The 27,131-nt window shown below is 45.8% G+C and overlaps 1 protein-coding gene across 2 annotated transcripts in view; it reads left to right on the top strand.

Moving 5' to 3' along the window:
- Window positions 1-4,887: 4,887 nt before the first annotated feature.
- Window positions 4,888-27,131, top strand: part of PIKFYVE (phosphoinositide kinase, FYVE-type zinc finger containing) — a 450,712-nt gene continuing 428,468 nt past the window's right edge. The window contains exon 1 of one of the 2 annotated variants that reach the window (XM_077275690.1): window positions 4,888-5,112. The gene's annotated coding sequence lies outside the window, so the exon portion shown is untranslated. The remainder of the gene's footprint in view (window positions 5,113-27,131) is intronic. The other variant, XM_077275691.1, reaches the window with a different exon arrangement.

Raw genomic sequence — 27,131 nt, 5'->3', positions numbered from 1 at the left:
ATGTTCTTTGAGGTCTCGGCTACCCCCGGCAGCCGAGACCCCAAAGATCTTCCGGGGGCCGGGCGCACTGTGCATGTGCCCGCCATTTTTTCCCCTGAAAAAGATAGCGGCGCCCATCGGGAGCCACGAGGAGCACCGGGGGAGATAGGTGAGTATTGGGGGGCTATCGGGGGCCCTATTTCTCTGTCCTCCGATGTGCGATCACATCGGAGGACAGAGAAATTAAATGGCAAATCGCGCTTTTTTTTTTTTGTTGCGACCGCCGGTAAACGGTTAATTACCGGCGATCGCAACTCGGGGGTCGGTAAAAAAACCCCGAATCATGTTCTCTGGGGTCTCGGCTACCCTCGGCAATCGAGACCCCAGAGAAAATCTGACTCTGGGGGGCGCTATTCACTTTTTCCACTTTTTAATTAACGGCGCTGTGGTTTAAGTACCCTTAGCGGCCACCGTTAAAAGGCGTATCGGTGGTCGTTAAGGGGTTAAAATGATCATGATTGTTTTCAAGATAAAGTGCATGTTGAAGTGCAAGATTGAACCTTACGGGATAGGTCAACCAATCCATGGTGTCACCAACTTTGGTGTGGATGACGATGTCACAACTCAACAGATTTGCTGTGGCCATGATTTAAGCATCAGTTGCCCAGACTCCATCACAAGAGATGCCGGAGGTGTTCACATATTCATTCACATCTTGATTACAGTAGCCCTGTAGTTTTTTGGACAAGTCAGTTTTCATGTGGTGGATGACTTTAGCTCTGAGAAGGGAGTAGTTGTCCTCTGTTCCTGTCAAGAAGTAGCTGATGGCCCAAAAATAGCAGTTCCCATCACCTTTGGTTTTATATGTATGCCGTCGTTGTCCAAGATCTCTTGTGCCTCCAAAGTACACAACCCTATTAAACGTAAGGTCAAGAGTGGTGGTAAGATACTTCCTTCCTGAACTTGGTAGTGGGTTGAAAGTCTTGGTTTGCTGGTGTTTCTGTGTGGCAGAGTCACTGGGACAGTCATCAGGGGACTGGGGTGGTAGAGAAGTCTCTTCATCCTGGTAAATCTTTAGGTTCCTGGCATGGTAGGTGTTGCTTAGTATCTTGCCAGTCTTATTGTTAAGTTTTACTCATCCCTTGGTTAAGGATTCCACAACTAAGCAGGGTCCAACCCAGCGTGGTGCATCTTTGAACCCATGCGATGAATACGACATTGATTCTTGATATAAACAATGGTGCCAGCAGTGATTTCTTTGTTGCTCTTGTGTCAGTGATCAAAGGCACACTTTTGGTGTTCCTGAGCAGAATGGATGTTGGTACTTACAGTTGAGAGGATCCTGTTATGAATGGTTGTGAGTGTATTTAGCACATCAGGGTTGGCATAATCTGAAAGAGACATGACATCCACAGTGTCATTTGCTGATGGATTGAGGTCAATAGGAAGCTTAGCCTTTCGTCCATACATGACATCAAATGGAGTGCACTTGATTGAGGCATGCACAGATGTGTGATAGGCAAACAAAACACCTGGAATGAACTGGTCCCAGCTGGTTCCTTGGTCATTGACAAGCTTGCTAAAAGATTGTTTGAGCGTTCAATTATCACGTTCCCACTGGCCATTTGTTTGTGGGTGGTAGGAAGATGAAATGTGATCTGTTTTAAAATGATCCATCAGGTCAATGATCGAGTTCACAAACTCTCTTCCCTGGTCGCTAATCGGAGTGTCCATACAGCCTAAGCGGCAAGTAATGGTGTACAAAAATTTTGCTACCGACATGGCACTCTTGTTTGGAACAGTTGTTGCTTCAGTCCACTTTGAGAAATAATCAGTGACAGCAACTATATATTTGTTGCCGTTTGATGTTTCCTGAAGTGGACCGATCATATCAATGCCAACTAAGCTCCATACTTTTCCAGGCACTGGTATACTGTTGAGCGGTGGAGCTTTTTTGCTGATTTTGGGACATGTGACAAAACATTTTTGACAGGCTTTGACATGTTGGTAAACATCATTCTTCATTCCCTTCCAGTAATAATGGTCATAAATTTTGGCAAATGTTTTATCTCTGCCAAAATGGCTACCAGACGTTGGGTTGTCATGACAGGCCTTCAGGATATTTGGCAGTCGGCTTTTAGTGAGAACCTCCTTTTATCCATAGTAAATTATCCCTTTCTCTGCTCGATATGGCTTAGTCTATGTTCACATTTGCGTTGCGTCGGGCGCCCCTATATTTAACATGGGGGCGCATGGACATGCATTGTCTAGGGTTTTGTGATGCATGCGTCATTTTTGGCGCAACTGTCAGGGCGCAGACAACGCTGCATGATGCAGTTTTTTGGCGTAAAAAAAATGAACGCATGCGTCACAAATCGCTGCGTTATGCATGCGTTGTGTCGTCGACGCTGCGCACAACAACGCAAATGTGAACGTAGCCTTAGATGTTTGTCGAAACTGGGACTTGGCATTTGAACGTTTCTCTGGAGGTAGATCGTAGATCCACTGGGGGTACTTTTGCTCTGTTGCAGTGTAGAATCTCAAAAGCTGATCATATAGTTGGTCTTCCATTGTTGTCAAAATTGGAAAACTTTTTTTTTTGTTGGAAGTGTTCCAAGTTCACTTTATATACCTTATCAGGATAGAATAGGAACTCACACTGGAGAGCATATCATAGAGAGCAGGGAGAAACATACATAACAAGTAACAACACATAACATTAACTATGCACTGATGGAACTGCACCATCTACTGTCAGTTCAATGTAATGCCTCCAACACATGCTATAAGTCTAGTCCACCCTTTCCCTTGCACTAGATTTGCTGCTGATTTTCAACAGGGAAAAAATCAGCAGTCAATCTGCATCAAAATCCGCATCCCAACGATGTGTATTTTTTTGTGCAGAATCACAGCAGATTTCTCTGTGTCACGTGGAAGAGGGAAATCTGCTGCAGACTGCATGAAAATGTGACAAAAGCCACATGAAATGGTATATGGTTTGAGTATGTGCATCTATATATACTGTAGCACTACAGCAGCAAAAACACACTGATATTCTGCCCTAGAGGAGTATAGACCATGGGTATATTATAGCCTAGGCCAGAATATGCCCCTGCTGCTGTAGATCAGATTGTTCACGCTTATGAGAACCATTGAGTGATGTACTCAAGAATGTGGCCCCAGACATCGCACATGGGCCCCAGACATCGCACAGGGGCCCCAGACATCACACAGGGGCCCTAGACATCTTAGGCTAGTTTCACATTTGCGCACTGCTGTGTACGTTCTTAGTGAAGCCCCGCCCACTGCTGCGCCCACCAATTAAGCTCCGCCCAGGTATGCATGCAGCCTGCGTACTCTATCTTTATCATTAGGTACGCAGGCCCTGCGGATGTTTGCGTCCGCATGCGTTGTTTTGACGATTCGTTGAACGCAAGAAAATCCAACTTGTTGCCTTCGCCGCGGGTTGCAGCACCATCAAAAGAATGTGGGCGGAGCTTAACCGGCGGGGCGCAGCAGTGTTCAAGGCTTCACTGAGAGCGTACGCATGCGCACGGCTGTACGCAAATGTGAAACTAGCCTTACAGGATTGAGTGATATACTCAAGAGCAGGGCCCCAGACATCGCACAGGGGGCCCCAGACATCGCACAGGGGGTCCCAGACAGCGCACATGTGCTCTGTCTATTTCCCCCCCTTGCGCGCTCTCTCTTACCCCCTTGCTCACTGTCTCTGCCCCCTGTGCGCTATCTGGGACCCACTGTGGGCTGCCTGGGGCTCCTGTGGGCCCCATGGGCTGCCTGGGGCCTCTGTGCTCTTCCTGGGGCCCGTGTTCTTCCTGGGGCCCCTCTGTGCTGCCTGGGGCTCCGTGTGCTGCCAGGGGCCCCGTGTGCTGCCGGGGGTACTGTGCGCTGCCTGGGGCACCGTGCGCTGTTTGGGGCTCCGTGTGCTGCCTGGGGCCCCTGTGTGCTGCCTGGGGCCCCGTGTACAGCCTGAGGCCCCTGTGGGCTGCCTGGGATCCTGTGCACTGCCTGGGGCACGGTGCGCTGTTTGGGGCTCCGTGCGCTGCCTGGGGCCTTGGGTGTTGCCTGGGGCCCCTGTGTGCTGCCTGGGGCCCTGTTTAGGGCTCTGTGCACTGCTTGCGGCCCCTATGTGCTGCCTGGGGCCCATACCTGCCCTACGGTCGCTATCTCTAACCTAAGCACTAACATGCATCGTATACTTTCTCTACCCCTGAGCTGAGTGAACAGTTACCTTAGGCGTTACCGTGTAGTGCCCACACAGCAGCATCAGTACCGATCACACGCTATATGGTTTACGACACAAGAAAATGCAGTAAAAACGCATGACAGTATTCACAATACGCTATTTTTGTCTTTTGGGCAGGAATACGACAGTCTCTGTGGCACCCGTACACTAGCATACCACTAGGATACCATCAGTTTTCACGGACTCCTAGACTTGTATTAACAAGTGTGACTCGGATCAAAATGGTCACTCGGTCCACAAATTAAACACGTATTAATTGTAAGGAGGTGACTATTACACCGGGCCTCGGTCAGACCCCCAGAGCCCGGTCAGACCCCCAGAACCCGGTCAGACCCCCAGAGCCCGGTCAGACCCCCAGAGCCCGGTCAGACCCCCAGAACCCGGTCAGACCCCCAGAGCCCGGTCAGACCCCCAGAGCCCGGTCAGACCCCCAGAGCCCGGTCAGACCCCCAGAGCCCGGCCAGACCCCAGAACCCGGTCAGACCCCCAGAGCCCGGCCAGACCCCCAGAGCCCGGCCAGACCCCCAGAGCCCGGCCAGACCCCAGAACCCGGTCAGACCCCCAGAGCCCGGTCAGACCCCCAGAGCCCGGTGCTGCATCACTGGCTCATCAGCTTAGTGCATGAGCCGCCAGTTCTCAGCAGCCTCTTCCCGTGCAGGGTCGATTGCTCGCGATAGATTGCTCTAGCCTGGCTGTGGATTGCTGCTGAGCGCTCAGCTGATCGGCTCCGGGAACAGGAAGCGGCGAGTAGTGTGTGAGCGGCTGCCGCCCATCCACAGCCCGGAGGTGGAGGGCACTGCCCGCATCATCAGCCTGTGCCGGGCATCTGCATGAGGCAGGAAGCGCGCTCCCGCTGCACACAGCAGGTAACACCGGCCGGGCCTCCGGGCTCTGCAACACGGACGAGCGGGCACACTGCGCGGAACTTCTGACGTGCGTTTGTGCCTGGCAGGCGGCATGGCTCAGTGGGTACAGATGGAGAGGTGCAGTACCCTGTGGCTGCTGGCACAGCTTTCCAGGCTTGTCCCCGGCAGATTAGTGACTGCTGGGGGTTGTAGTTGGCTTTGCCATAGTAATGTGCTGACTAGAGGTGTCTGTGCTTATCCCGTCACCAGAGCATTGGCGACCTGTGTTCTGCAGACCGCGGACACGGGTGGTGGAGCGTCCTGACCACAGTCCCCTGGGTGAGCAGGCAGGGAGTGCGCACAGACCCTACAGTTCGGGGAGCAGCTTCTAGGGCATCTCTGGTCATAGTGGGAGCTGTGACCATAGCCCTGCTCTGCCCTATACTGGCGACCTGTATTCTGCAGACCGCGGACACGGGTGGTGGAGCTTCCTGACCACAGTCCTCTGGGAGAGCAGGCAGTGAGTGCACACAGACCCCACAGTCCGGGGAGCAGCTTCTGGGGCACCCATTGTGAGATGGGAGCCCTCTTGCCATACTGGGAGCTGTGACCACAACTCTGCTTTGACCTATACTGGCGACCTGTATTCTGCAGACCGCGGACACAGGTGGTGGAGCGTCCTGACCACAGTCCCCTGGGAGAGCAGGCAGGGAGTGCGCAGAGACCCCACAGTTCAGGGAGCATCTTCTGGGGCACCTACGGTGAGATGGGAACCCTTTGGCCATACTGGGAGCTGTGACCACAACCCAGTCCCCAAAATGCTCCTTCAGGGTTGTGTACCCACAAGTCTAACCCTTCGGGGTCTTACGGATTCTACTTGCATTCTGATAATTATTTTGGGGTGATCAGTTTTCCGTTATATATATAATTACATCAGGTTGTTATGTTATGGATTTTTTTAAGGTGGCGCTTTACAAGTAAGTCAGAAAATGATGTATGGCACATCAGAGTCCAGAGCAAGGAATGTGCAATGCTGAGGTTCTAGCACCGGGAATGTGCCAAATCATGAAAACATCACTGAGATAAATTGCGCCTCTTGTCTTCTGACATAGTGGGACTTAGAAAAAAGACCTTTCTGTAAAGTTAAATGAAGAGGTAAAGGGAAGCTGCGTAGCTAGAGCTGTAATGCAGAATGCAGTCTGCCCTAAGATAATGTGTGCACAGTGTCTTAAGGTACCTTCACACGAAGCAACGCTGCAGCGATAGCGACAACGATGCCGATCGCTGCAGCGTCGCTGTTTGATCGCTGGGGAGCTGTCACACAGACCGCTCTCCAGCGACCAACGATGCCGAGGTCCCCTGGTAACCAGGGTAAACATCGGGTTGCTAAGCGCAGGGCCGCGCTTAGTAACCCGATGTTTACCCTGGTTACCAGCGTAAAAGTAAAAAAAACAAACAGTACATGCTCACCTGCGCGTCCCCCGGCGTCTGCTTCCTGACACTGACTGAGCTCCGGCCCTAACAGCACAGCGGTGACGTCACCGCTGTGCTTTCACTTTCACTTTAGGACCGGCGCTCAGTAAGTGTCAGGAAGCAGACGCTGGGGGACGCGCAGGTGAGTATGTACTGTTTGTTTTTTTTACTTTTACGCTGGTAACCAGGGTAAACATCGGGTTACTAAGCGCGGCCCTGCGCTTGGTAACCCGATGTTTACCCTGGTTACCAGTGTAAAACATCGCTGGTATCTTTGCTTTTGCTTTCAAACACAACGATACACGGCGATCGGATGACCAAATAAAGTTCTGGACTTTATTCAGCGACCAGCGACATCACAGCAGGATCCTGATCGCTGCTGCGTGTCAAACTAAACGATATCGCTAGCGAGGACGCTGCAACGTCACGGATCGCTAGCGATATCGTTACAAAGTCGTTTCGTGTGAAGGTACCTTTACAGGCGGCACTTTCTGTAGCCCACCTGGAAACACACTGAAAGGATAAAAAGAATAAACTCTACTTCTATACCAGGAAAGATGTTTGATCAAGTTGTTAAATGGCATGTATGTAAGTACTTGAATAAGAATACAGTAATTAACCAGAGCCAGTGTGGGCTTGTAGCTAACAAGTCTTGGCAGACTAATCTAATTTCTTTCTGTGATGGAATCACTGACTGGGTGGATCAGGGAAACATGGTAGATATAGTATATCTCGAATTCAGCAAAGCATTTGATAAAGTATCTCTTACTATCCTTATTGAAAAAATGACCAAGTATGGAATGGACAAGGCTACGGTTAGGTGAATTCTTAACTGGCTCATGTACAAAATGAAAGAACAACAGTTGTGGAATCAAGGTGGTGCGCAAGTAAGATAACCAAATCTTTCAACTGTAATGTTGAGACACTTGGCACTCAAATAGGCGTATTCAAACGAAATTTATTGAATGTAGAAAATGATAATATAACGCTTCGGTCAACAAATGACCTTCATCAGTCATGTGGATAGAAAAAAAGCCATGTGAAGTTGCGCTATGCTAAGGTCTGCGTTTACAGTCTCAGCGGTAGACACCGCCGACCTCATAGCGTTTCTCAGGCGGCTTCTGCTTGGGCACCGCTCTCTTCTTTAGGGCTTAGACAGGCTGTTGTATTACAAACCCTACTTTCTAAGCCTGAACCTTAAAGTGGATAGTCCAAAACACAAATTAATTTTCATCCTAAATCTGAAATGCCATAATCGATTCAGTTTTCTAATATACTTTAATTAGAAAGTCCGTACCATCCGTCACTACTGGATTTATTTATTTTTCTAAAAATCTTTTACCACTTAATGAATGTGTCTCCTCTTCTCAGTGGAGTACGCCTCACCAGAAATATCACTACATTCAGGGACTAGAACAATATTTGGTGAATGTGGCTGCCGGACGCCGCCCCTCTCGGGCTCTGTCCTCTTAGGCCGGTCAGACCTGGACTCACGTGAAATGTGTTGCACAGTAACCTATCTAGTAATTCTGCCTTCTCTTGGTCCTCAGTGACCAGTTCTATAGGACAATTCCCTTTATCATTAACTGCCTTACTAACAGTGGGTGTAGGCCATGTGGGGATTTCTTTTTTCATCTAAATGATGTATTAAAAAATGGCATTTCTGTAGATAATATTAAGGAAATACCAGATATAGGTTCTGTTTTGTATGTGTTGCACTTTTTTGTCAATTATTCTGAGAGGGATAAACTTATTATTTTGGGATATGTGTGACAGTTTGATCTGTATATGAGTAATGCTTTACAGAATTACAAGGTCATCCTCCTAGATAACGCTGATTCATCTCTTCTTCCTCTGTTCTCATCTGTTTATAGTGGTATAAGTGAGTGATATATGTGGCTATAAACCACGTGTCTACAGCTGTCCTTAATCATTTTATGCAATGGGCGGGAACTGTTCCCACACTGCATGTAGCTGATGTCAGAGATGGAGTAGTGTTACACCTTGGTGAATCAGAAGAACTGAGCAAGAATCCAATCACTGTCATTTTCACCTTTGCTTTAAGGTTTAATCTTATGCTTAACCCTGCTGTGGAACCATGGGGTCATATAGACCCTAGTGCTGAATAAATTGAAATATTTCTAAACTGGTCAATCTCGGACATTGACCTTCTATGTATTTTCAAGTAACACATTTCTGCTTATGTTGATGATATTTTGAATTTGTTTTTTCTCTTCGCCACGACAGCACCCACTTGAGAGAGTGGGATCCGCCTCTAGGAACAGGAAACCCTACGGAGAGATAAAAGGGGCGGTCCCCCTCACTCCCACAGTTGGTTTCCTGTTCCTACGGGAATCCACGGAGAGAAGATATAGCCTTCTAATTTCCCTAAGAGAAGGCATGTCCCTTCTTGGTTCCCTTACGTCATGCATTCCGGCTGTCCCATGGGCTCAGTTTCATTCTAGGCGGTTACAGTATACAATTTTACACGAGGAAGAAAGATTACAGGGTCATTTAAGGGGTCAAATTTCCCTTTCAGCAGAAGTAATCCAATCCCTGACCTGGTGGCTAGAACCAAATCACTTGGTTAGTGCGGTCCCCTGGGTAGTAAGACCCTCAAACACAATATTTACCGATGCTAGTCCTAGTGGTTGGGGAGCACATTTAGGAAATCAGATAGTCCAAGGTCTATGGTCTGTTTCAGAGTCAGATGACTCCTCTAATAAGAGAGAGCTAAAAGCTATCTATCATGCCCTATGTAAATTCCTTCCGCAGCTACACGGAACAGATACCAGAATGTTGTCAGACAACATGACATCAGTGGCTTATATCAATCATCAAGGAGGAACAAGATCGGGAACTCTCATGTCTATAGCCGACAACATCCTAGCTATGGCCGAGGAACATCTTCTGTCCCTATAAGCACTACATGTCAGAGGAGTGGACAATTCAAAAGCAGACTTCTTCAGTCGTCATACCCTCCACCAAGGGGAGTGGGTTCTCAATCATCATATATTCACAATGATAACCGAGAAATGGGGTATACCCGAAATAGATCTCTTCGCTACAAGAAACAACAGACAAGTAAAAAGATTCGCTTCGCTATTCCTAACCGACAATCCCAATATCCTCGATGCCCTCCAAATTCCATGGACATTCCAAAAAGCTTATGCCTTCCCTCCATTGATACTTCTCCCAACCGTGATCAGGAAGATAAGGGAGGACAGAGCGAATGTGATCCTGATTGCTGCGTTTTGGCCAAAGAGACCATGGTTTTCCTGGCTAAGGGCCATGTCAATCTCAGATCCATGGATTCTCCCAGAGGATCAGGATCTTCTCTTCCAGGGCCCCTTCAACCACCACGGATGACAGCCTGCAATTTGAGAGGCAGCTGCTAAAACTAAGAGGATTTTCTAATAAAGTGATTGATACTCTATTACTAAGTAGAAAAAAATCCTCCACTTCCATATATGTAAGGGTGTGGAAGAAATTTCTAAGCCTCTACCCATCCGCCTTGTCTAGCGAAATTCCTATCTCTATTATTTTAGAATTTCTCCAGAAAGGGCGTGATTTAGGCCTATCAGTCAGTACCTTAAAAGTACAGGTTTCTGCCCTAGGTGCCTTGTATAGTCACAACATTGCGGGTGACAAGTGGGTAGCCAGATTTATTTCAGCCTGCCAGAGGTCAGAATCGGTTCAAATTCCCCACTTACCTCCTTGGGATGTTAATTTAGTCCTTGAAGCCTTAACAGGTCACCCGTTTGAGCCACTACACTCAGCTCACATTAAACATGTCTCCCTCAAAACTGCTCTTCTCGTCGCTTTGGTATCGGCGAGAAGGGTAAGTGACATGCAGGCATTATCAATAGATCCTCCTTTTCTGTCAATATTTCCAGATAGAATTGTCGTGAAAACAGACCCTTCCTACTTACCTAAAGTATGCACTAAATTTCATAGATCTCAGGAAATTCTTCTTCCTTCCTTCTATAATAACCCTACAAATCAGGAAGAGGAAAAGTTCCATACATTAGATTTGAGAAGGGCCGTAATAACCTATCTAGACAGAACTAGCGCCTGGAGGAAGAGGGCTCTCTTTGTTTCTTTCCAGGGTCATAGAAAAGGATCTGGAATCACAAAAAACACATTATCCCGGTGGATTCTGGAGGCAATATGCCTGGCCTATTCGTCTAAGGGGAGAATCCACCTGAGACTGTAAAAGCACATTCCACTAGGGCGATAGCATCATCCTGGACTGAACGATGCGGAGGTTCCAATAGGCCGCAACCTGGTCTTCTACTACCTTCTATAATCACTGTAGATTGGATCTATCTACCTCCACTGACTTGTCTTTCGGTAGATCAGTTCTTAACACGGTGATCCCTCCCAAATGACTATCTCTGAAAGTCTCTCAAGTGGGTGCTGTCGTGGCGAAGAGAAAACCCTGGATTACTTACCGGTAATGCTCTTTTATAGAGCCACGACATCACCCCTTCACTTCCCTCCCTAATAAGTTATAATTTGATATAGTCACTGTTAAGGGTGTATGGCTCTTATAGTTAGTCACATTTAAGTTAACTAATGATAAATAAAATATACTGAATTGCCTACTAAAACATGTGGGCGATGCCTCGCAATGTCTGTAACCCAACTGTGGGAGCGAGGGGGACCGCCCCTTTTATCTCTCCGTAGGGTTTCCTGTTCCTAGGGGCGGATCCCTTCTCTCAGGTGGGTGCTGTCGTGGCTCTATAAAAGAGTATTACCGGTAAGTAATCCGGTGTTTCAATTTTGTTTCAAAGTTATTTTCAGTTTTCTGTGTTTGGGACTCTCCTGACCCCATAGTACCTTTATTGTCTGACTTTTTTTTTTGAATATTTTCTGCTTATTCACAGGATTTGTAATATAATTGTAAATAAACAATGGCTAGTCACTTCCAAGTGACACCGGCAGTGTTACCGGACAGTGCAAACGGTGCTATGTTTGTCCTCGATCGAAGGACAAAAGGACGAGATTTGTTTGCAATGACTGCAAGAAGTTCATTTGTGAAGAACATGGCACTATGACGTGCAGTGAATGCAAGGGCTACATTTATTGTCAGATCATTAGTTGTCATTATGTTTTTACTAAAATCCACACAGTTGCAGTTACTGTGCATTTTTTTTTATTGAATTTGAATACTTTTAGTTATTAAAGCATTTCAGTTTGTGTTTGATGACAAATCACTTCAAAGTTATGTTTGATTTCATAACTGTGTTCTCAAATGATGACAGAATAAAACTTGATTATTCTGAACAGCCAGCATGTTGAATTAAATGAAATATGGCGATTTTGAGCCTGGGGTCATATAGACCCCATGGTACCAAAGCAGTGATTTTTTTTCATGGTTCCACAGCAGGGTTAAAGGGGTTATCTGGGATTTTGCTCATTTTTTCTTGTATGGGACTAAGAACTTACAAGCACAGCAGAGTATTTTCTCTTCAGTTCTTCTCTGTCTATGGGGCATTACTGCCGATGTCATGCTAACAGCCGGCTCCCCGCTGCCTAACTGTAGGGAGCCGACTGCCAGTCAGTGTGACGTCAGCAGTGAAGTCCCGCCAACAGTGCAGACTACCCGAAAGAGCTGCTTTGTTGATGTGAGGTGATATGAAGCCGGGAGTCACGGCCTGGTCTGGGAGAGATGAGCAGCGGGCAGAACAGGCAGGACGGTGGCAGCTAGCTGCTCGTAAGCTCTTCTAAGTGTCATCACAGTATTCAGGTGGCACTCGCCATCATCTGTCACCTGAATATATTGAGGACACCATTAATAATCACTGAGCTTAGGTGTCTGACACTGAAGTTTGCCTGTGGGCTAACATTGCATTCACTAAATAGGATTTTCACTCAAAATATAAACTTGCCCATTTATGGGTCCACCTTGGAAATTAGAGTTGGAAACCAAATTTGGTTATTGTGTTTCTTGATTTGGTGTGGCTGCATTATTAACAATAGTCACTGCAGGAAGTGCTATCTTTTTGGTTCTGTATTTTAACAGCTGTTCTAAAGTCATGGTGCCATCTTTACCAATCTGTTGATTCAATAAGTAAGCTGAGATGAGCCAACTTGATGGCACTTAACGATTCTTTTCTTGCAGACATGGCTGCTAAAGCATGGTTACTAAACTATGGCTTCTAATATACTAATATTTGCCTATTTTCATGTTTTGGATTGAAATACTGTTTAATCTTAATATCCCTGGTGGTCTTGGGTGTCATAGAGTATTACCGTATATACTTGAGTATAAGCCGAGAATTTCAGCCCAATTTTTTAGGCTGAAATTGCCCCTCTCGGCTTATACTCAAGTCATACCCAGGGGTCGGCAGGGGAGGGGGAGCGGCAGCTGTGTAATAATACTCACCTGCTCCTGGCGCGGTCCCTGGTTCCCCGGCGCCGGCAGCTTCTTCCTGTAGTGAGCAGTCACATGGAGACATCATTATAAGTGCATCATTATATGGGGCAAATATCTGTATGGGGCATCTTATGGGGCCATGTGCATCATTACATGGGGCAAGTATCTGGGGCCATGTGCAGCATTATATGGGGCAAATATCTGTATGGGGCCATGTGCAGCATTATATGGGGCAAATATCTGTATGGAGCATCTTATGGGGCCAGGTGAAGCATTATATGGGGCAAATATCTGTATGGGGCAAATATCTGTATGGGGCCATGTGCATCATTATATGGGGCAAATATCTGTATGGAGCATCTTATGGGGCCAGGTGAAGCATTATATGGGGCAGATATCTGTATGGGGCCATGTGCATCATTATATGGGGCAAATATCTGTAAGGGGCCATGTGCAGCATTATATGGGGGCAAATATCTGTATGGGGCCATGTGCAGCATTATATGGGGCAAATATCTGTATGGGGCCATGTGCAGCATTATATGGGGCAAATATCTGTATGGGGCCATGTGCAGCATTATATGGGGCAAATATCTGTATGGGGCCATGTGCAGCATTATATGGGGCAAATATCTGTATGGAGCATCTTATGGATCCTGGTGCAGCATTATATGGGGCAAATATCTGTATGGGGCCATGTGCAGCATTATATGGGGCAAATATCTGTATGGAGCATCTTATGGGGCCATAATAAACATTTGTGCAGCATTATATGGGGCATATTTTGTATGGAGCATCTTATGGGGCCATCATGAACTGTATGGAGAATTATATGGGGCTCCTGATTCAATATGGATATTCAAAAACACTTAACCTACTGATGTCTCAATTAATTTTACTTTTATTGGTATCTATTTTTATTTTTGAAGTTTACCAGTAGCTGCTTCAACATATTCCTCAGCACTGTACAGACAAGAAAGGCATCACAGACAAACTCATTCAACAGACACCAAGAAGAGTGAGGACCCTGCTCACAAATTTACAATCTATGAGGAACAAGGGCTGACACAATAAAATGTAGGTGTTGTGAATGGCTCGGCCATCAGTATAATACGGGTATACAGATACAAAATGCTACCGTGTCCATGGAAGTTGTGGTAACAGATTATAGGAGGGATCATGTTCTGAGAATAGGTTAGGAAGTGAGAACAGGGAATAGTTAGATTAATGAGGTGATGATGGGTCAGTCTAAAGAACTGTGTTTTTAGAGCATGTTATGGCTATGTGCACACGTTGCAGATTTAGATGCGTTTCCACAGCGTTTTTGGATGCACGGAATTGCCTCAAATCCGCAGTACATTGTGCACACAATGTTAATCAATGGGAAATACAAAAACACTGTGCACATATGGCGAAAAATCGGCAGAATCACAGCGTTTTATTTTCCGCAGCATGTCAATTCTTTTTGCTGATCTGCAGTGTTTCTGCACTCATTGACTTCCAATGATTCAGTAAAATCCGCAGCAAAACTGCAGGTTTAACCCCTTTACCCCCAAGGGTGGTTTGCACGTTAATGACCGGGCCAATTTTTACAATTCTGACCACTGTCCCTTTATGAGGTTATAACTCTGGAACGCTTCAACAGATCTTAGCGATTCTGACATTTGTTTTCTCGTGACATATTGTACTTCATGATAGTCATAAAATTTCTTCGATATAACTTGCGTTTATTTGTGAAAAAAATGGAAATTTGGCAAAAATTTTGAAAATTTTGCAATTTTCCAACTTTGAATTTTTATGCCCTTAAAGGGCCACTGTCACCCCCCCCCCCAGCCGTTATAAACTAAAAGAGCCACCTTGTGCAGCAGTAATGCTGCAGTCTAACAAGGTGGCTCTTTTAGTTTTTGATTCATTTATTACCTCAAAAAAGCGTTTTAAAAATTGGCCACACATACCAGATATTATACCGGGGGCCGGTCCGAAGCGTCCTGTATGAAGCTCCCAACTGCCGTCACTCTTCTCTTCAGGGCCGATGTTCCCCGCCCCCTGAGCGCTGTTATCTTCTGAAATCCGGCGCCTGCGCTGTGCGTGCCTGCCTGGGGCCTGCGCAGTCTTCATTGTCAGTGCGGCCACACTGTTGCTGAAGCCCCCGCCCCGCACTGTTATTCATTATGCACAGTGCGGGGCTGGGGTTCCTGGGCATGCGCACTGCGCTGTTTAGACGCTCCCCAGCTCCGACGCTCCCCAGCTCCCCCGCCTTCCCAGGAACCCCAGCCCCGCACTGTGCATAATGAATAACAGTGCGGGGCGGGGGCTTCAGCAACAGTGTGGCCGCACTGACAATGAACACTGCGCAGGCCCCAGGCAGGCACGGACAGCGCAGGCGCCGGATTTCAGAAGATAACAGCGCTCAGGGGGCGGGGAACATCGGCCCTGAAGAGATGAGTGACGGCAGTTGGGGGATTCATACAGGACGCTTCGGACCGCCTCCCGGTATAATATCTGGTATGTGTGGCCAATTTTTAAAACGCTTTTTTGAGGTAATAAATGAATCAAAAACTAAAAGAGCCACCTTGTTAGACTGCAGCATTACTGCTGCACAAGGTGGCTCTTTTAGTTTATAACGGCTGGGGGGGGGGGTGACAGTGGCCCTTTAAATCACAGGGATATGTCACGCAAAATACTTAATATGTAACATTTTCCACATGTCTACTTTACATCAGCACAAATTTGGAACCAAATTTTGTTTTGTTAGGGAGTTATAAGGGTTAAAATTTGACCAGAAATTTCTCATTTTTACAACACCATTTTTTTTTAGGGACCACATCTCATTTGAAGTCATTTTGAGGGGTCTATATGATAGAAAATACCCAAGTGTGACACCATTCTAAAAACTGCACCCCTCAAGGTGCTCAAAACCACATTCAAGAAGTTTATTAACCCTTCAGGTGTTTCACAGGAATTTTTGGAATGTTTAAATAAAAATGAACATTTCACTTTTTTTCACACAATTTATTTCAGCTCCAATTTGTTTTATTTTACCAAGGGTAACAGGAGAAAATGGACCCCAAAAGTTGTTGTACAACTTATCCTGAGTACGCTGATACCCCATATGTGGGGGTAAACCACTGTTTGAGCGCATGGCAGAGCTCGGAAGGAAAGAAGCGCCATTTGACTTTTCAATGCAAAATTGACTGGAATTGAGATGGGACACCATGTTGCGTTTGGAGAGCCCCTGATTTGCCTAAACATTGAAACCCCCCACAAGTGACACCATTTTAGAAAGTAGACCCCTTAAGGAACTTATCTAGATGTGTTTTGAGAGCTTTGAACCCCCAAGTGTTTCACTACAGTTTATAACGCAGAGCAGTGAAAATATATATTTTTTTTTTCACAAAAATGATTTTTTAGCCCCCAGTTTTTTATTTTCACAAGGGTAACAGGATATTGGACCCCTATAGTTGTTGTCCAATTTGTCCTGAGTACGCTGATACCCCATATGTGGGGGGTAACCACTGTTTGGGTGCATGGCAGAGCTCGGAAGGGAAGGAGCGCCATTTGGAATGCAGACTTAGATGGATTGGTCTGCAGGCGTCATGTTGCATTTGCAGAGCCCCTGATGTACCGAAACAGTAGAAACCCCCCCACAAGTGACCCCTTATTGGAAAATAGACCTCCCAAGGAACTTATCTAGATGTGTTGTGAGCACTTTGAACCCCCAAGTGTTTCACTACAGTTTACAACGCAGAGCCGTGAAAATAAAAAATCCTTTTTTTCCCACAAAAATGATTTTTAGCCCCCCAAATCTTTATTTTCCCAAGGATAACAAGAGAACTTGGACCCCAAAAGTTGTCCAATTTATCCCGAGAACACTGATACCCCATATGTTGGGGTAAACCCCTGTTTGGGCGCAAGGGAGAACTCGGAAGGGAAGGAGCACTGTTTTACTTTTTCAGCGCAGAATTGGCTGGAATTGAGATCGGACGCCATGTCGTGTTTGGAGAGCCCCTGATGTGCCTGAACAATGGAAACTCCCCAATTCTACCTGAAACCCTAATCCAAACACACCCCTAACCCTAATCCCAACGGTAACCCTGACACACCCCTAACTCTAATCCCAACCCTAATCCCAACCCTAAATGTAATCCAAACCCTAACCCTAAATGTAGCCCTAACCCTAACTTTAGCCCCAACCCTAACCCTAACTTTAGCCCTAACCCTAGCCCTAACCCTAGCCCTAGCCCTAACCCTAGCCCTAATCCTAATGGGAAAATGGAAATAAATACATTTTTTTAATTGTATTATTTTTCCCTAACTAAGGGGGTGATGAAGGGGGGGTTTGATTTACTTTTATAGCGTTTTTTATAGCGGATTTTTATGATTGGCAGCTGTCACACACTAAAAGACGCTTTTTATAGCAAAAAAGTTTTTGCGTCTCCACATTTTGAGACCTATAATTTTTCCATATTTTGGTCTACAGAGTCATGTGAGGTCTTGTTTTTTGCGGGACGAGTTGACGTTTTTATTGGTAACATTTTCGGACACTTGACAGTTTTTGATCGCCTTTTATTCCGATTTTTGTGAGGCAGAATGACCAAAAACCAGCTATTCATGAATTTCTTTTGGGGGAGGCGTTTATACCGTTCCACGTTTGGTAAAATTGATAAAGCAGTTTTATTCTTTGGGTCAGTACGATTACAGCGATATCTCATTTATATCTTTTTTTTATGTTTTGGCGCTTTTATATGATAAAAGCTATTTTATAGAAAAAATAATTATTTTGGCATCGCTTTATTCTGAGGACTATAACTTTTTTATTTTTTTGCTTATGATGCTGTATGGTGGCTCGTTTTTTGCGAGACAAGATGATGTTTTCATCGGTACCATGGTTATTTATATCCGTGTTTTTGATCGCGTGTTATTCCACGCGGTATGATAATAAAGCGTTGCTTTTTGCCTCGTTTTTTTTTTCTTACGGTGTTCACTGAAGGGGTTAACTAGTGGGACAGTTTTATAGGTCGGGTTGTTACGGACGCGGCGATACCAAATATGTGTACTTTTATTGATTTTTTTTAATTTTTTTTGTTTAGATAAAGAAATGTATTTATGGGAATATTTTTTTTTTTTTTTTTTTTACACATGTGGATTTTTTTTTTTTTTAACTTTGTCCCAGGGGGGGACATCACAGATCGCTGATCTGACAGTTTGCACAGCACTCTGTCAGATCAGTGATCTGACATCCAGCGCTGCAGGCTTACCAGCGCCTGCTCTGGACCCGGAAGTAGTCCCTGCAGTTCCTGGATGGAGCCCCGCAGCCATTTTGGATCCGGGTCCTGCAGGGATAGGAGGTAAGAGACGCTCGGAGCAACGCGATCACATCGCGTTGCTCCGAGGATCTCGGGGAAGCACGCAGGGAGCCCCCTCCCTGCGCGATGCTTACCTATACCGCCGGAACACTGCGATCATGTTTGATCGCAGTGTGCCGGGGGTTAATGTGCTGGGGGCGGTCCGTGAGCGCTCCTGGCACATAGTGCCGGATGTCAGCTGCGATAGTCAGCTGACACCCGACTGTGCTCCCCCGTGAGCGCGGCCGATCGCTATGACGTACTATCCCATCGAGGGTCAGATAGGCCCAGGTCACCTCGACGGGATAATACATCTAAGGTCAGAGAGGGGTTAAAAAGATCTGCGGTTTTGCTGTGGAGTTGCGTGTGAGAAACTCTGCAGCTCGGGGGGGATGAGCGTGTGGGCGTAGACTGTGTGCGGAGTAGATGTGCGTGTCTGTCTGCGGGGCCGTGTGTGTTTCTATCTGCTGGGGTGTGTGTGTCTGTGTGGATGTGTGCGGGGCTGTGTGTGTGTACGGGGCTGTGTGTGTGCAGGTCTGAATGTAGGCAGGCATCGTCTGATGGGACTACTTGTTCCATCTGGCTATGCTTGCTACAGTGACAGCTAGCCGGATGATGAGACAGTAGTAGTTCCATAATCTGGCTACTGTGTTCAAGTGTAAAAAAACAAACAAAAAAAACACACACAGTACATACAACATACAGTATATACTCACCAATCACCTAGTCCCCGAAGCCCTCCATCACCTGTAAGAAATATAAAAATAATAAACCAACAATATACTCCCTGATCCGCAGTAATCCATGTAATAACAAGTGTCCCACGACGATCTCCCGTGGAGAGCTGTCACTTCAGCAGATGCGGCTGCTCTCCAGGGGCACCGGCGATACAGTGGCGGAAGGTATCCTTCTGCACTGTATCCCTCCGCCGCTGTGAGTACAGTATAGTTCATAATGTCACTTGCGGCCCAGCTGCGTGGGAAAATTCTCACGCAGCAGTGCTGTAAATTGAGAGCAATTAACTCATTGAACCCTCAGTGATAACACTGCAGGAGCCATTGTCTCCTGTCAGTGTGCCACTGGAGGCCTATAGAGCTGTCACATCTTCTGATGTGACAGCTCTATAGGGGAGATCATAGTGGGACAGTCGTTATTTATTGGACTGCGTCGGACAGGGAGTATATGGTTGGTTTATTATTTTTTATTTTTTGCAGGCTATCGATGGATTTGGGGATTTAGGTGTGTTTGTAAGTATGGTGAAATTAAGGATATTAAAATACTTTCTTCTGGCTGTGTCTTTTTTTTAACTCTTTCACTACTATAGGATTAGTAATGGAAGGGTGTCTTAGTACAAGGCTTGATGTCACCTTACAATACAACGGTGACATTAGCCCCTTATTACCCCGTATGCCACCGCTATAGGGCAGTGGGAAGAGAGGCTAAGTGCTGGAATTGGCGCATCTTACAGATGCGCCATTTCTGGGGCTGGGAGCTGGTATTTGTAGCCGGGGGGGGGGGGGGCAATATCCATGGCCCCTTCCTAGGCTATGAATATCAGTCCACAGCTGTCTGCATAGCCTTTCTGGCTATTTAGAGGGTGACCCCAAGTAATTTTTTTTGGGTGGTGTCTCCCTATTTTAATAGCCAATAAAGGCTAAATATACAGCTGCGGGCTGATATTCATAGCCCGGGAAGATCCATGGGTATTAACCCCTTCCCAGGCTACAAACATCGGCCCCCAGTTGCCGCCTTTTTTGGACTTGAAAATTGCGCGGGAGCTCATGCAATTTTTTTTTTTCATTTTTTGTAAATTAAACATGGCGTTTAAGGCTGGGGTCACACTTGCGAGAAACTCGCACGAGTCTCACACCTCAATACCCTGCACTGTCGCCGGCACTTGGCACCAGAGTGTGCGGCTGCATGTATTTCTATGTAGCTGAACGCTCCGGTCCCAAGTGCTGGCGGCAGTGCCGGATATTGAGGTCCGAGTTTCTTGCAAATGTGACCCCAGCCAACGCAGATTTTGTGTGTGTGTGTCTTTAACTCTTTATGTACCTCTTTATTATGTTTATTACTAGTGATGAGCGAATATACTCGTTACTCAAGATTTTCCGAGCACGTTCGGGCATCCTCCGAGCATTTTTTAGTGCTCGGAGATTTAGTTTTCATCGCCACAGCTGAATGATTTACATCTGTTAGCCAGCATAAGTACATGTGGGGGTTGCCTGGTTGCTAGGGAATCCCCACATGTAATCAAGCAGGCTAAGAGATGTAAATCATTCAGCTGAGGTGAGGAAAACTAAATCTCAGAGCACTAAAAAATACTTGGAGGTCACCTGAGCGTGCTCGGGAAATCTCGAGTAACGAGTATATTCGCTCATCACTAGTGGGGAATCTTTTTTTCTACCAAGGGCCATTTGGTAGAAAAATTATTACTAAATCTTTATTACTAAAGATCGGGCTTGGTATCTATCTATCTATCTATCTATCTATCTATCTATCTATCTATCTATCTATCTATAGATTTATCTACCATATATACTAGAGTATAAGCCGAGATTTTCAGCCCATTTTTTTAGGCTGAAAGTGCCCCTCTCGGCTTATACTCGAGTCATTGTCCTAAGGGTCGGAGGGGGAGCGCCAGGAGTGGCGGCTGTTACATCATACCGACCCTCCCGATGCTGTCTCTGCACCTCCCTGCTTCTCAGATGGTCTCTGGTGCCTGCTGCTCTTCCTGTGTTGAGCGGTCACATGGTACCACTCATTAAAGTAATGAATATGGACGCAACTCCACTCCCTTAGGCATGGCGTGCATATTCATTACTTTAATGAGCGGTACCACGTGACCGCTGTACACAGAAACAAGCTGCCGACGCAGGGATTTGCAGAGAGACCACGCCGGGATAGGCTGAGTAGGACGGGGAAGGGTGAGCCATGCGATATTCACCTGTCCCCATTCCACCGCCGTTCTGTGTCGGTCAAGTCAGAGAGTGCGATGACGTGTTTAGTGTGCGCCCTCTGCCTGAATAGTCACTGCAGAGACCTGGAAGACACAGTGGCGGTGGAACGGGGACAGGTGAATATGGCAAGTGTCGGGGGCCTGAGCCAGCTGCGACACAGGCACCTGATCCCCTCTTGTGGGGCCATCAACCTTTATGACGCAGCATATAGGGCATATTATTCTGTGGAGCATCTTATGGGGCCATCAACTTTTATGGAGCATTATATGGGGAATATTATTCTATGGAGCATCTTATGGGGCCATCATCCTTTATGGAGCAGCATGTGAGGCATATTATTCTATGGAGCATCTCATGGGGCCCTCATTAAAGGGAACCTGTCACCTTTCCCAGCGCCTGCGCACTGCAGTATTTTGCTCTGCCCTCAACAGGGCAGACAAAGTACGCCTGCATCGGAGCCGCAGCATGAAGACAAGAAGAGGACGTCATTGTAAGAAGATGGGAGGCCTCAGATTGGACCGCGACATCCATCTGACCGGACCGGACTGCACCGCACCGGGACCGCCCCTGGGTGAGTATAATATAACCTTTTTTTCTCATCTTTCAGGATACATCTGGGGCTTATCTACAGCATTACAGAATGCTGTAGATAAGCCCCTGATGCCAGTGGGCTTAGCTCACCTTCGATTTTAGGGGTGACAGGTTCCCTTTAACCTTTGGACAGCATTACATGAAGAATATTTTAATATGGAGCATCTTATGGGGCCATTATTGACCTTTGTGCAGCATTATATGTGGCATATTTTTGTATGGAGCATCTTATGGGGCCCATCATGAACTTTATGGAGCATTATATGGGGTGTATTATGTATGGAGCATCTCATGGGGCTTCTGATTCAATATGGATATTCAAAAACATTTAACCTACTGATGTCTCAATCAATTTTACTTTTATTGGTATCTTTTTATTTTTTAAATTTACCAGTAGCTGCTGCATTTCCCACCCTAGGCTTATACTCGAGTCAATACGTTTTCCCAGTTGATTGTGGCAAAATTAGGGGTTTCCTCTCAGGGCTGGCTCCAGGTTTTTGAGGGCCTCGGGCGAAAGAGTCTCAGTGGGCCCCCCCTTTAACACATACCACGATTCATAATGCACAGATGCAGCACAGAAATATAGGTATAGTACAATGCCAGATTTCACTTCTTACATGAGTGATAGCTATTGTAAATTCTACAATACCATACAGCAGAGGGGCTTTATATAAGTCAACCCCTTATATGCCAATTTTTGTGACCTACTTCCTCTTCCTCAGTTACCAGTAGGCATTTTATTGTTAGCTGAACTTGCTGCAAAGAAAAAACTGCATACATTGAATATGACAATTTTTTAATGGAAAACTTTTTAAAGTAAAATTAGAAAGTATTAACGTAGAACATTTGTAAAAGTGCAAAATGGGTAGTATATAGTTCAGCCACATAGTATATAACACAGCCACGTAGTATATAGCACAGTCCACGTAGTATATAGCACAGCCCACGTAGTATATAGCACAGCCCACGTAGTATATAGCACAGCCCATGTAGCATATAACACAGCCCACAGCGTTGATGTAATCTCGCACCCGCAGTGTCAGTCAGAGCGGGGAATGATGGGAGAGGGAGCGTCAGCTGACATTCTCTCCATCATTGTTTTGAACTGTACCGGGGGAGTCGGCTCTGGTGGCAGGCGGGCCCCCTGCCTCATAGGGGCCCCATAGCGGCTGCATGATGTGCCGCTAGCTGAGGGCCCCTGGGGGAGCGGGGGCCCTAGGCAGCTGCATGCCCCTAATGCCCCTCGGAGCCTCAGTGTGCCGTACCGTGAATGCCCCCCCCGTCTCGCCAGGGCCCCGGTACTTGCCCTTGTGTGCCAGGTGCTGACGCCGGCCCTGTCTCGGCTTATACTCTGGTCGGCTTATACTCGAGTATATATGATATCTATCTACACCATGTTCCAAATTATTATGCAAATTACATTTTTCCAGGATTTTCCTAAATGGTCGGTGCAAATGAGTGAGTCTAATAAAAGTCATCACCCGTTAGATGATACATCAAATTTTATTGAAGAAACCTCCCAATAACAGTATAATCTCCAAAATGAATAAAAACTCAAAATGCACTGTTCCAAATTATTAGGAGCAGTAGAATTTCTAAACATTTGATATGTTTTAAAGAACTGAAAATGCTCATTTGTAGAATCTGCACCATTAGGAGGTCCCATTCACTGAACAAAAAAAGCTATTTAACTCCAAAACATCCTAACAGGCCAAGTTACATGTTAACATAGAACCGCTTCTTTGATATCACCTTCACAATTCTTGCATCCATTGAACTTGTGAGTTTTTGGAGAGTTTCTGCTTGTATTTTTTTGCATGAAATCATAATAGCCTCCCAGAGCTGCTGTTTTGATGTGATCTGCCTCCCACCCTCATAGATCTTTTGCTTGATGATACTCCAAAGGTTCTCTATAGGGTTGAGGTCAGGGGAAGATGGTGGCCACACCGTGAGTTTATCTCCTTTTATGCCCATAGCAGCCAATGACTCAGAGGTATTCCTGGCAGCATGATATGGTGCATTGTCATGCATGAAGATGATTTTGCTCCTGAAGGCACGTTTTTTGCTTTTTAGACCATAGAAGAAAGTTGTCATTCAGAAACTCTTTATACATTGCAGAGGTTATTTTAACACCTTCAGGAACCTTAAAGGGCCCTACCAGCTGTTTCCCCATGATTCCGGCCCAAGACATGACTCCTCCACCTCCTTGCTGACGTTGCAGCCCTGTTGGGACATGGTGGCCATCCACCAGCCATCCACTACTCCATCCATCTGGACCATCCAGGGTTGCTTGACACTCATCAGTAAACAAGACTGTTTGAAAATTAGTCTTCATGTATGTCTGGGCCTACTGCCACCGTTTCTGCTTGTGAGCACTGTTTAGGAGTGGCCGAATAGTAGGTTTATGCACTACAGCAAGCCTTTGAAGGATCCTATACCTTGAGGTTCGAGGGACTCCAGAGGCACCAGCAGCTTCAAATAACTGCTGCTTTGTAAAGGTATTTTGGCCGCTGTCCTCTTAATCCGATGAACTTGCCTGGCAGAAATCTTCCTCATTATGCCTTTATCAGTACGAACACGTGTGTGCTCAGAATCAGCCACAAATCTCTTCCCAGTATGATGATCACTCTTAAGTTTTCGTGAAAGATCTAATGTTTTCATACCTTGTCCAAGGCATTGCACTATTTGATGATTTTCAGCCGCAGAGAGATCCTTTTTCTTTCACATGTTACTTGAAACCTGTGGCCTGCTTAACCCCTTTACCCCCAAGGGTGGTTTGCACGTTAATGACCAGGCCAATTTTTACAATTCTGACCACTATAACTTTATGAGGTTATAACTCTGGAACGTTTCAACGGATCCCGGTGATTCTGACATTGTTTTCTCGTGACATATTGTACTTCATGATAGTGGTAAAATTTCTTTGATATTACCTGCGTTTGTTTGTGAAAAAAATGGAAATTTGGCGAAAATTTTGAAAATTTCACAATTTTCCAACTTTGAATTTTTATGCCCTTGAATCACAGAGATATGTCACGCAAAATACTTAATAAGTAACATTTCCCACATGTCTACTTTACATCAGCACAATTTTGGAACCAACATTTTTTTTGTTAGAGAGTTATAAGGGTTAAAAGTTGACCAGAAATTTCTCATTTTCACAACACCATTTTTTTTTAGGGACCACATCTCATTTGAAGTCATTTTGAGGGGTCTATATGATAGAAAATACCCAAGTGTGACACCATTCTAAAAACTGCACCCCTCAAGGTGCTCAAAACCACATTCAAGAAGTTTATTAACCCTTCAGGTGTTTCACAGGAATTTTTGGAATGTTTAAATAAAAATGAACATTTTGCTTTTTTTCACACAAAATTTATTTCAGCTCCAATTTGTTTTATTTTACCAAGGGTAGCAGGAGAAAGTGGACCACAAAAGTTGTTGTACAATTTGTCCTGAGTACGCTGATACCCCATATGTGGGTGTAAAGCACTGTTTGGGCGCATGACAGAGCTCGGAAGGGAAGGAGCGCCATTTGACTTTTCAATGTAAAATTGACTGGAATTGAGATGTGACGCCATGTTGCGTTTGGAGAGCCCCTGATGTGCCTAAACATTGAAACCCCCCACAAGTGACACCATTTTGGAAAGTAAACCCCTTAAGGAACTTATCTAGATGTGTGGTGAGCACTTTGACCCAACAAGTGCTTCACAGAAGTTTATAATGCAGAGCCGTAAAAATAAAAAATCATATTTTTTCACAAAAATGATCTTTTCACCCCCAATTTTTTTTCCCAAGGGTAAGAGAAGAAATTGGACCCCAAAAGTTGTTGTGCAATTTGTCCTGAGTACGTTGATACCCCATATGTGGGTGGACTGTTTGGGCGCATGGCAGAGCTCGGAAGGGAAGGAGCGCCATTTGACTTTTCAATGCAAAATTGACTGGAATTGAGATGGGACACCATGTCGCGTTTGGAGAGCCCCTGATGTGCCTAAACATTAAACCCCCCCACAAGTGACACCATTTTGGAAAGTAGACCCCCTAAGGAACTCATCTAGATTTGTTTTGAGATCTCTGAACCCCCAAGTGTTTCACTACAGTTTATAACGCAGAGCCGTGAAAATAAAAATTCTTTTTTTTTTTTCACAAAAATGATTTTTTTGCCCCCAGTTTTGTATTTTCACAAAGGTAACAGGAGAAATTGGACCCCAAAAGTTGTTGTCCAATTTGTCCTGAGTACGCTAATACCCCATATGTGGGGGGGGGACAACTGTTTGGGCGCATGGCAGAGCTCGGAAGGGAAGAAGCGCCATTTGGAATGCAGACTTAGATGGATTGGTCTGCAGGCGTCACGTTGCATTTGCAGAGCCCCTGATGTACCCAAACAGTAGAAACCCCCCACAAGTGACCCCATATTGGAAACTAGACCTCCCAAGGAACTTATCTAGATGTGTTGTGAGAACTTTGAACCCCCAAGTGTTTCACTACAGTTTACAACGCAGAGCCGTGAAAATAAAAAATCTTTTTTTTTCCACAAAAATGATTTTTAGCCCCCCAAATTTTTATTTTCCCAAGGATAACAAGAGAACTTGGACCCCAAAAGTTGTTGTCCAATTTGTCCCGAGTACGCCGATACCCCATATGTTGGGGTAAACCCGTTGTTTGGGCGCACGGGAGAGCTCGGAAGGGAAGGAGCACTGTTTTACTTTTTCAGCGCAGAATTGGCTGGAATTGAGATCGGACGCCATGTCGCGTTTGGAGAGCCCTTGATGTGCCTGAATAGTGGAAACTCCCCAATTCTACCTGAAACCATAATCCAAACACACCCCTAACCCTAATCCCAACGGTAACCCTAACCACACCCCTAACCCTGACACACCCCTAACTCTAATCCCAACCCTAATCTCAACCGTAAATGTAATCCAAACCCTAATCGTAACTTTAGCCCCAACCCTAATCCTAACTTTAGCCCCCAACCTTAACCCTTACTTTAGCCCCAACCCTAACCCCAACCCTAACCCTAGCCCTAACCCTAGCCCTAACCCTAGCCCTAACCCTAGCCCTAACCCTAGCCCTAACCCTAGCCCTAACCCTAACCCTAGCCCTAACCCTAACCCTAGCCCTAACCCTAGCCCTAACCCTAACCCTAGCCCTAACCCTAGCCCTAACCCTAGTCCTAACCCTAGCCCTAGCCCTAACCCTAATGGGAAAATGGAAATAAATACATTTTTATTTTATTTTAATATTTTTCCCTAACTAAGGGGGTGATGAAGGGGGGTTTGATTTACT

This window comes from Ranitomeya variabilis, chromosome 7 (genome assembly GCF_051348905.1).
Source record: "Ranitomeya variabilis isolate aRanVar5 chromosome 7, aRanVar5.hap1, whole genome shotgun sequence".
In the NCBI taxonomy this organism is placed as follows: domain Eukaryota; kingdom Metazoa; phylum Chordata; class Amphibia; order Anura; family Dendrobatidae; genus Ranitomeya; species Ranitomeya variabilis.
The sequence above is the reverse complement of the archived record's forward strand: the minus strand, read 5'-3'. Positions and strand labels throughout refer to the sequence as shown.